This window comes from Gorilla gorilla, chromosome 6 (genome assembly GCF_029281585.2).
Source record: "Gorilla gorilla gorilla isolate KB3781 chromosome 6, NHGRI_mGorGor1-v2.1_pri, whole genome shotgun sequence".
NCBI classification, from domain to species: domain Eukaryota; kingdom Metazoa; phylum Chordata; class Mammalia; order Primates; family Hominidae; genus Gorilla; species Gorilla gorilla.
The window spans coordinates 168,122,371-168,130,752 of NC_073230.2; the positions used below are offsets into that span (position 1 = coordinate 168,122,371).

The 8,382-nt window shown below is 48.7% G+C and overlaps 1 pseudogene; it reads left to right on the forward strand.

Annotated features, from left to right (window-relative positions):
* The first annotated feature begins 5,996 nt into the window (after nt 1-5,996).
* Nucleotides 5,997-8,153, forward strand: LOC101130645 (phosphatidylinositol 4-phosphate 5-kinase type-1 alpha-like; annotated as a pseudogene).
* Nucleotides 8,154-8,382: the final 229 nt, after the last annotated feature.

An 8,382-nucleotide genomic window follows, 5' to 3' on the forward strand; every position in this document is an offset into this window, starting at 1 on the left:
AATGTTCTCTTCAAACATAATTTACCAACCTAAAAGTGTCTGCTATGATGTCAAGTGCCATATAGCCTTCACTAATGGTTATTAAGAGCAAATTTAGAGAAATGAGAATGGTCTTTATTGCAATACACAGGGAAGGCAAGGGAGGCTCCATTTTGATGTCTGACACTAATAATGACACACTGTGAATTCTTGCAGCAAGCAAAACATCGTAAAACTGTCATGACCAGCCCCATTTCCTGATCTGAAGGCCATGTTTTGCATACAACTTGAGTCTTTGAGTTCACCTTCAGTCTGTGCTCTGCTCTGAGACCTGGGAAGGAGGCTGAGAGTTGGAGAACTTGAAGAACTCAAGAGTCCACCTTAGTTGACTCAGAGGTGAGCCAGGTAATCTTTACCAGCTCAGACCTCACTGGTGCTGGCAGCTTTGCTCCTGAACTGAATCTTCACCTCTATCCAGTTAGCTGGGCCCCTGTCAGGAAGTCTGGTCCTCCCCAAGTCAATGGTTGACCTCTGCTACCTGTACCGAGAACTCCCAAGGCCTCGTGTCTTCAAGTCTCTGCTCCGCTGCTGGAATGCCTGATTTCGGTTACCTCTTACCTCTTCCTGGCTGAGCTTCCTCCCATCACCTGCCCATGGCACCCCTGTCCCCTCATTTCATCTCTACAGGAGCCTCCGATTCCTGTTCCTAACCCCTCACACTTAGCTGTAGTTCATTTCAAATTCCTGGTAAGTCATGAGATTACAAGAATGAGTCAGGTATAAAAATTTCTGCAAGACTTGTAAAGAGTTAGGACTTGGAGTGTTCTAGAATTTGCATGTGCTTTCTTTCCTCCAGCTTCAGAAGAAGATGGGATTTCTGCCTGCCTTAGGGCAACAGGGCAGGATGTTCTGAGGACAGCCAGGCAAGGGCTGGGCCGTGACTTGAGAAAAGGGGGCCCTGGGAAGGGTAGAAGCCAGGAGGGAGGTGGCACCCATCCTGGAAGTGTCTGCCAGCTGTGAGGATACTCCCACTCAATGTGTGTGTGTGACAGCTGCACAGGCATCTGCTAATGATTTGTGGTTTAATATGATTTAGGATTTTATATCTGTGTACTATACACAGTACAGAATAACAGTTTATGTTAAGTATATGATGGATTGACTATTAGAGGGCTTTGAAGACACATAAATGCCTGCAGGAGATTCGCAGCAGGCCTGGCCCAGAGTGAGGGGCAGTTTGCCACTTTCTTTGAGGCCCCCAGGCTCCCTCTTAATTTCTTTATAATTGGTTTAGTCACTATGGGGGCAGACAGGAAAGGAGGTCAATTCCTCAGGTGTTTTGAGAGGACAGAGGTTAACACAGAGCTCCCTGCTCCTGATCAGCCATGGGTAACCCGGAGGAAGACACCCTGACGAATCCATCTGATGCTGGGCAGCACTGAAAGAGGCCTGGGCTCATCGTGGTTGGAGTAGCCTTCTCCTTCTCTCCTCCAGCTTCGAGATGTCATGTTAATGCGGCTATGCTGGTCACCCTCCAAGAAGGCCTAGAATCTCCACCTAAGGGCACTGCAGGCCCAGGGTTTGCAATGGACCCTCCATCCCTCATCCTGGACTGTGACAGAGACATGCCTGCAAGTCGCTTCCCAACCTGCCCATTTCTGACCTAACGCAGGCTGTTGAACGGCAAGGGTGGCTGCTGAGTTTTCAGAATTGTGCTAGAGACCCTGGTAAGAGAATCTGTGACCCTGAGAAAGTTTTCATGGGCTCCCTGGAGAAAGGGGCACTTCTAATGATTCCTCAGGTCGACTCAGCATTGGGTGGGTCACCAGCCTTGGAATTCAATCCCTGAATATAATTTGTTTGACTAACAAAAATTTCTAAAATGTGTCCAAGTGTTCCAAAAATAGAAGAATGTCAACTCAGATAAAACACCAAATAAAAAAGTGCTCCATGTTAGCTGAACTTCATGTACTCCTGGATTTGTATTGGATTGAGATGGATAAAGTCAATGAGATGGTTTGTTTCTGTGGAGGTGGAGTTCAACAGGGGTTTCGGTCTTCAGTGTTATATAAAAGCTGTGGGAGCAGAGTCCGGGAAATTGCCCTGTGCTTCCCTCTATAAGAGCACTTAACTGTTGGAATTGCATGTCTCTGTTTAGGATCAGATGTGAGCGTTCTGGAGAAGAGGCCCTGTCTCACTCAGCTTGGCATTCCTAGGGCACCGCCTGGCACCCACTCAAACACAGTGCACGTTGAGGTCATTAATTAAAGGATGACTAATCTGTCAGGTGGCTGCTGCACTTGGGCGCTGATGAAGACTGTGCTTGAGACCTTTCTGAGTCTTCTTTTGTAGGAGTCCATTATGAGAGGAACGTTGACATCAGGATTTGCCCACCCGAAGCCTCATACCCCTACAAAACTTCAGTCGGTTTTTGAGAAGGGCTGACTACCTCTCACCAAGCAACCCAAATTCAGGCTCAGGCTGTGACAGCTAATGCTTTACAGATTATGATCTAATTTGGAAAGATGCTAATTTTAGTAAAATAAATCTACTTCTTCAGAAACTTGAGCCTTGACTTTAGAGCATATTTTGGCCTAAATCTCTGTTTTGCTAGGGCATTAGAATTTCTGGCTTCTGTAGTGAGTTGGGGTGCTGAGGATGGGTCAGGCTAGGAGGAGGATCCCATATCAGGGAGAAACACTTGGTTTTTGTGATAAACAAGGGACAGAGAGGCTCATTCTGACTCTTCAGTGTGGACCTCTCAGAAATGAAGCATGCAGCCAATCCCTAGCAGACCCTAGACCTGGGGTGGGAAGTTCATAAACAACAATTATGATGGAGAGAAGCATCCTCTCCGCAGCTGACAGTGAACTCGCAGGGTTCCCTGGATTGCCAACCCTGCTCGTCAGCCACCACCCTTGTAGGATCTTTGTAGTGATTGGAGGAGGGACTCGGATCTTCTGCTGTCCTCGCTGGGCCCAGAGCATAGAAGTGGCTGACTTGGGCAAAAGGCAAGGCTGTCTTTAACATTTTTCTCCTCACTTTCAATTTCTTCAAGTAATTACCAATATTTATAGCCCTTCTATTTTTGCAAGCTTTATATTTATAAAACACAGCCATACGTGTTACACGTTAATACTTTGAAAATGTTAAGCCAATAGCTTTACAAAAACTCTTTGCCTCCGTGAAGAGCATGTCCTCTAGTCGTCCTTCTGTCTTCTTGAAATCATGGAGGAGAGGGGGGCAAATCCACGTTGAAGAGAAAAGGCAGAGAAAGTGCCTCCTGCAGGCAGGGGAAGAAAAGAGAGCCCTTTGGCCTGGAGACTGGGAGGGAGGAGAAGCGAGACATCGGAGCAATGTGTCTTGGCTTCCACTGCTGTTTACAGCGCAGACTGAAATGACAGAGCCCAGGGAGGCTGTTGGACAGGCTAAGGATGATGCTAGATGCATAAGGATGTGTGCCCCATCCCCATTTAGAATTCTGGGAATAGGCCAGGTGCAGTGGCTCAGGCCTGTAATTCCAGTGCTTTGGGAGGCTGAGGTGGGAGGATCGCTTGAGCCCAGGAGTTAGAGACCAACCTGGGCAACATAGCAAGACCCTGTCTCTACCAAAAAAAAAAAAAAAAAGTGCACGCCTGTAGTCCCAGCTACTCAGGAGGCTGAGGCAGGAGGATCACTTGAGCCAGGAATTTGAGGCTGCAGTAAGCTATGATTATACCATCACACTCCATCCTGGGCAACAGAGTGAGACTTTGTCTTTAAAGAAAAGAAAGAAAAAAAAAAGAATTCTGGGAATATCCTTCATTTCACAGCCAATGTGTGTTATTCTAACAGAATAAAGATAGTGATTGGGCAAAGAGAGAAAGTCATTAGTCTTAAGTTTCCCACAGCTCCCGTGTGGCATGCTATGAAAGAAACCAGAAATATTCCATATCCTGGGCAGGGTACAGATAGGAGCTGAGCTAGAATATGGTGGGCCTGCCAAAGGCCTCCATAGAGAAGGAGCAGATTGCACAGTGGGACCGATGGAAGATACGACAGAATCTTTGAGATGTCTGCGTCCCCAGCAAGAGCAGAGGTCAGGCTGAGTTGGTGAGGAAGAGCTACCAGCCCCTGATGGAGATAAAATGATCTCTACCAATAGGAGTTCCCCAAAGTGCCATGAGTGGCCCAGAAATTGAGTGACACATGAATCTGCAGAAATACGTTTCCTGGGTGATTGAGCTGTCAGGGGTCCTGTTAAGGAAGAAGGGAAGAGGGCCAGGCCTTTGAGGTAAGACGGAACATTAAGTAACCCCAGAAACACAGAGACGATATTCCTCGGTCATGGAGGACACAGAAACACACATGGAGGCTGTGCGTAGCACATTCAAGGAACATAAGTAAAAGGGAATAATGAGAGACAACACTGGAGCAGGAGATACAGGAGGTTTGCAGAAAGCCTTCAGTGTCAAACAAAAGCGTGTGGACTTTGTGCTATGAACACATTCCCCAAAGGGTGTTCTGTAAAACACTTGTTCATTGAGTTAGTAATAAGTGTCCACCAAAAAAGAAGTGTGGACTCATAGATTTAAAATTTTGGGAAACAATGAATTATATGCAGTGAAGCAGGTATCTCAGCATCTTCAATTTGTTACTGTGCATTCTGAGAATATGATGGGAGCATATAGACTTGATTAGAGGGAAAACTCAAGCAGCAGATGCTGTCACACACGTTCAGTGGCAGGATCAGAGGACAAAGACTACATTGATGACTGAAAGAATGGGAATGAAAGAAACTGACTAGAGAGTTGTTAACTAACAAGAGTTGTCAGGGTGAGGTGTCTGACCCTGGGCAATGGGGGAAGGGATGGGAACAGCCCAAGCTCATGATTGCCTGACCAGCAGGACGGAAGGTCCCAGCACTGTTTCCTGAAATGGGGTATTCGGAGGGTGCGCTGCTTCGGGATGAGCTTTGGTGTTTGAATCACGGCCAGACATGCAGGTGGAAACGGCCAGCAGGCAGTTACTGACTGAAGACCGAGGCTCAGGACAGAGGCTCAGGCAGAGATAGAGGTGAGGATCTGTGCACTTGGCCAGGACCTTAGGCCAGCACTGAGTCTCCAGGTGAGCCCTCCGCTCATGGTCTTGTCCTGAGGCACCTCGCTCATGCCTGTGCTCCTCAAATGTCACTGGCTGTGCTGGGTACGTTCTATTTTTCTCCCGTTTAAAAATGTCCAGTCCCGTATCCCAATTCCTAGGACCCAACTTTCCACAAAACCAGTGATTTTTCAGCTGTGGTCCTAGGGAACATCGGCTCTCTGCCCAGGACGAGCAGTGATTGTCCTTCCCTTGGAACACATCGTGAGCAAGTGATTTGCATATTGCATCTCAATTTTATTTTTCTCTCACTATTTTTTCTTAAGCCTTTGGCGCTTGCTATTACCAGTGTGTGAGCAAGTGTGACCGGATGGACAGCGAATGAGTGAGTAAACATTAATTTAAATTAATTAAATTGATTAATTATGTTTGATTTGACTGCTTTTTAGTGGATATCTAGGCTCATGATGGTAATTTCATCATAAAACCTATTACCGCAGTGGTCGGGTTTTTCTGGGCCACCCGAGTGGAGCGGCCGGGTTGGGCCATAAACAGGCCGTGGCCGGAGGACGGAGCGGGGGCGTTCACTCCGCTGGGGCTTTTCATGCCACGTTTTTTTTCCAGGTGTGGCTTGGTCGGACGAGGATCCCGGCGGCCAGCTGGGGCTTAGTCTTTTGTGAAAGAGTAAAGTGCCTCCTGCGGAGAGCGGGTAAACTCGCCAAGGGCCTGCGAGGCGGGAGTTCTCCCCAGGCCGGGCGAATGGGGCGGCCCTGAGCTGGTCTAGAGGCGGCTCCACGCGTCTGAGGGGGCCCGCGGGGCGGCGGGGAGGTGGCCCAGACGCGGGTTCTGTGAGGGGACTTGGGGAAGGAAGATTCCATTCGAGCAGAGGAAAAGCCGGATTCAAAGAGGCCAGGCCGCTGAGGGGAGGGGCTGCCAAGATGGCCGTCGGTCTCCTCAGGGCCTCCCCGGCGGTCAGTTTTTCATCCTTTGATCCAGGGGTCGCTTCCTGTACCTCGTCCTCAGCATCTGGAATCAAGAGACCTATGGCGTCTGAGGTGCCTTGTGCCTCGGGCATACCCATCAAGAAAACAGGCCATCGAGGTGTTGATTCCTCAGGAGAGACAACCTGTAGAAAGACGACCTCATCAGCCTTGAAATGTGCCATCCAGTTGGGCGTTACTCACACTGTGGGGAGCCTGGATCCCACACCAGAGCGTCATGTCGTCATGTAAGATTTCTGCGTGGTGGAGAATATCTTCTTTCCCAGTGGAGGGAGCAACCTGACCCCTGCTCATCACTGCAGTGAGTTTCCTTTCAAGACCTATACACCTGTTGCCTTCTGCTACTTTCAGGAGCTGTTTGGTATCTGCCCTGATGATGACTTGTACTCCCTCTGCAGTGAGCCACTGATTGAACTCAGTAGCTCTGGAGCTGATGGTTCCCTGTTATATGTGTCCATCCACGATGAATTCATTATTAAAACAGTCCAACATAAAGAGGCGGAGTTTCTGCAGAAGCTGCTTCCAGGATGCCACATCGACCTCAACCAGAACCCTTGGACTTTGCTGCCTAAATTCTATGGACTGTGCTGTGTGCAGGCAGGCGGCGGCAAGAACACGCAGATTGTGGTGATGAAGAATCTCTTACTAAGACTGGTCAAAATGCATACCAAATATGACTTCAAAAGTTCAACCTACAAAAAGCAGGCTTCCCAGAAAGAGCAAGAGAAGCCTCTTCCCACATTTTCCCACATTTAAAAACCTAGACTTCTTACAAGACATCCTGATGGTCTTTTTTTTGGGTGCTGACATGTACAACGCTCTCTGTAAGACCCTGCAGCGTGGCTGTTTGGTGCTGCAGATCTTTGAGATAATGGACTATAGCCTCTTGATGTCAATCCACAACATAGATCATGCACGAGAGCCCTTAAGCAGCCAAACACAATGCTAAGTTCACACTTGAAGACCAGCCCCCCAAAGGGCTCTGTATTCCACAGCCATGGAATCCATCCAGGGAGAGGCTTGACGGGGCAGCCCCATGGAGACTGATGACCATACGGGTGGCATCCCTGCCCAGAATAGTGAGGGGGAAAGAATCCTGCTTTGTATTGGCATCACTGACATTCTACAGTCTTACAGGTTTGTTAAGAAGCTGGAGCATTCTCGGAAAGCCCTGGTATGTGATGGGGACACTGCCTCAGTGCATCAACCAGGCTTCTACACTGAACGGTTCCAGTGCTTCACGTGCAACACAGCATTTAAGAAGATCCCGGCCAGGTGCCGTGGCTCACACCTGTAATCCCAGGACTTTGGCAGGCCAAGGCGGATGGATCACCTGAGGTCAGGAGTTCAAGACCAGCTTGGCCAACATGGTGAAACCCCATCTCTACTAAAAACACAGAAATTAGCCGGGCGGTAGTGGCACATGCCTGTAACCTCAGCTACTTGGTAGGCCAAGGCAGGAGAATCGCTTGAGCCTAGGAGGCAGAGGTTGCAGTGAGCCAAGATTGCGCCACTGCACTCCAGCCTGGGCAAAAGAGTGAGACCCTGTCTCAAAAAAAGAAGAAGATCCCCTTGAAGCTTTCTCCTTCCAAAAAGTTTCGGTCTGGCTTATCTTTCTCTGGGCGAGCAGGCTCCAGTGACAACTCCTGTGTCACTTACCAGCCATCGGTCTCAGGGGAACACAAGGCACAAACCACAACAAAGGCGGAAGTGGAGCCAGGTGTTCACCTTGGTTGTCCTGATGTTTTACCTCAGACTCCACCTTTGGAGGAAATCAGTGAGGGTTTACCTATTCCTGACCCCAGTTTCTCACCTGTAGTTGGAGAGACCTTGCAAATGCTAACCACAAGTACAACCTTGGAAAAGCTTGACATTGCAGAGTAAGAGTTCACCCATTGAGCACAAAGCCTCAGAAGAACTGAAACAAGATTCTGCCATCTCTGTGATCCCAAGATGTCAGCCCTTGCCCCAGCAATGCTGAGTTTTCTTCTACTTGCCCATCAAAAAGGAATGTAATGGAAGCGAGGGGAGCTCTCCATCTTCTTCCTGAAGAAGAACCTAGTCTCTTTCCCCTTCCTCATGAATGGGCATTAGTGCCTCAGACAGTTGAGGACTGCAGCAACCCCTCCACTCCAGAATTGGGTGGATGGATTTTCAACGGGCTAACCTTGGCTTTCACAATTGAGCTTTTTCAGACCCCCATTCTTCATGCTGGGAATGGGATGGCTGGACTTGGCAGTTTTCTTTCCCCTCATCTTTCACCAGGAGCTGGACTCATAGTCTCCTCAGGACAGACTAGCTGGCACATTATACCCACCTCAGT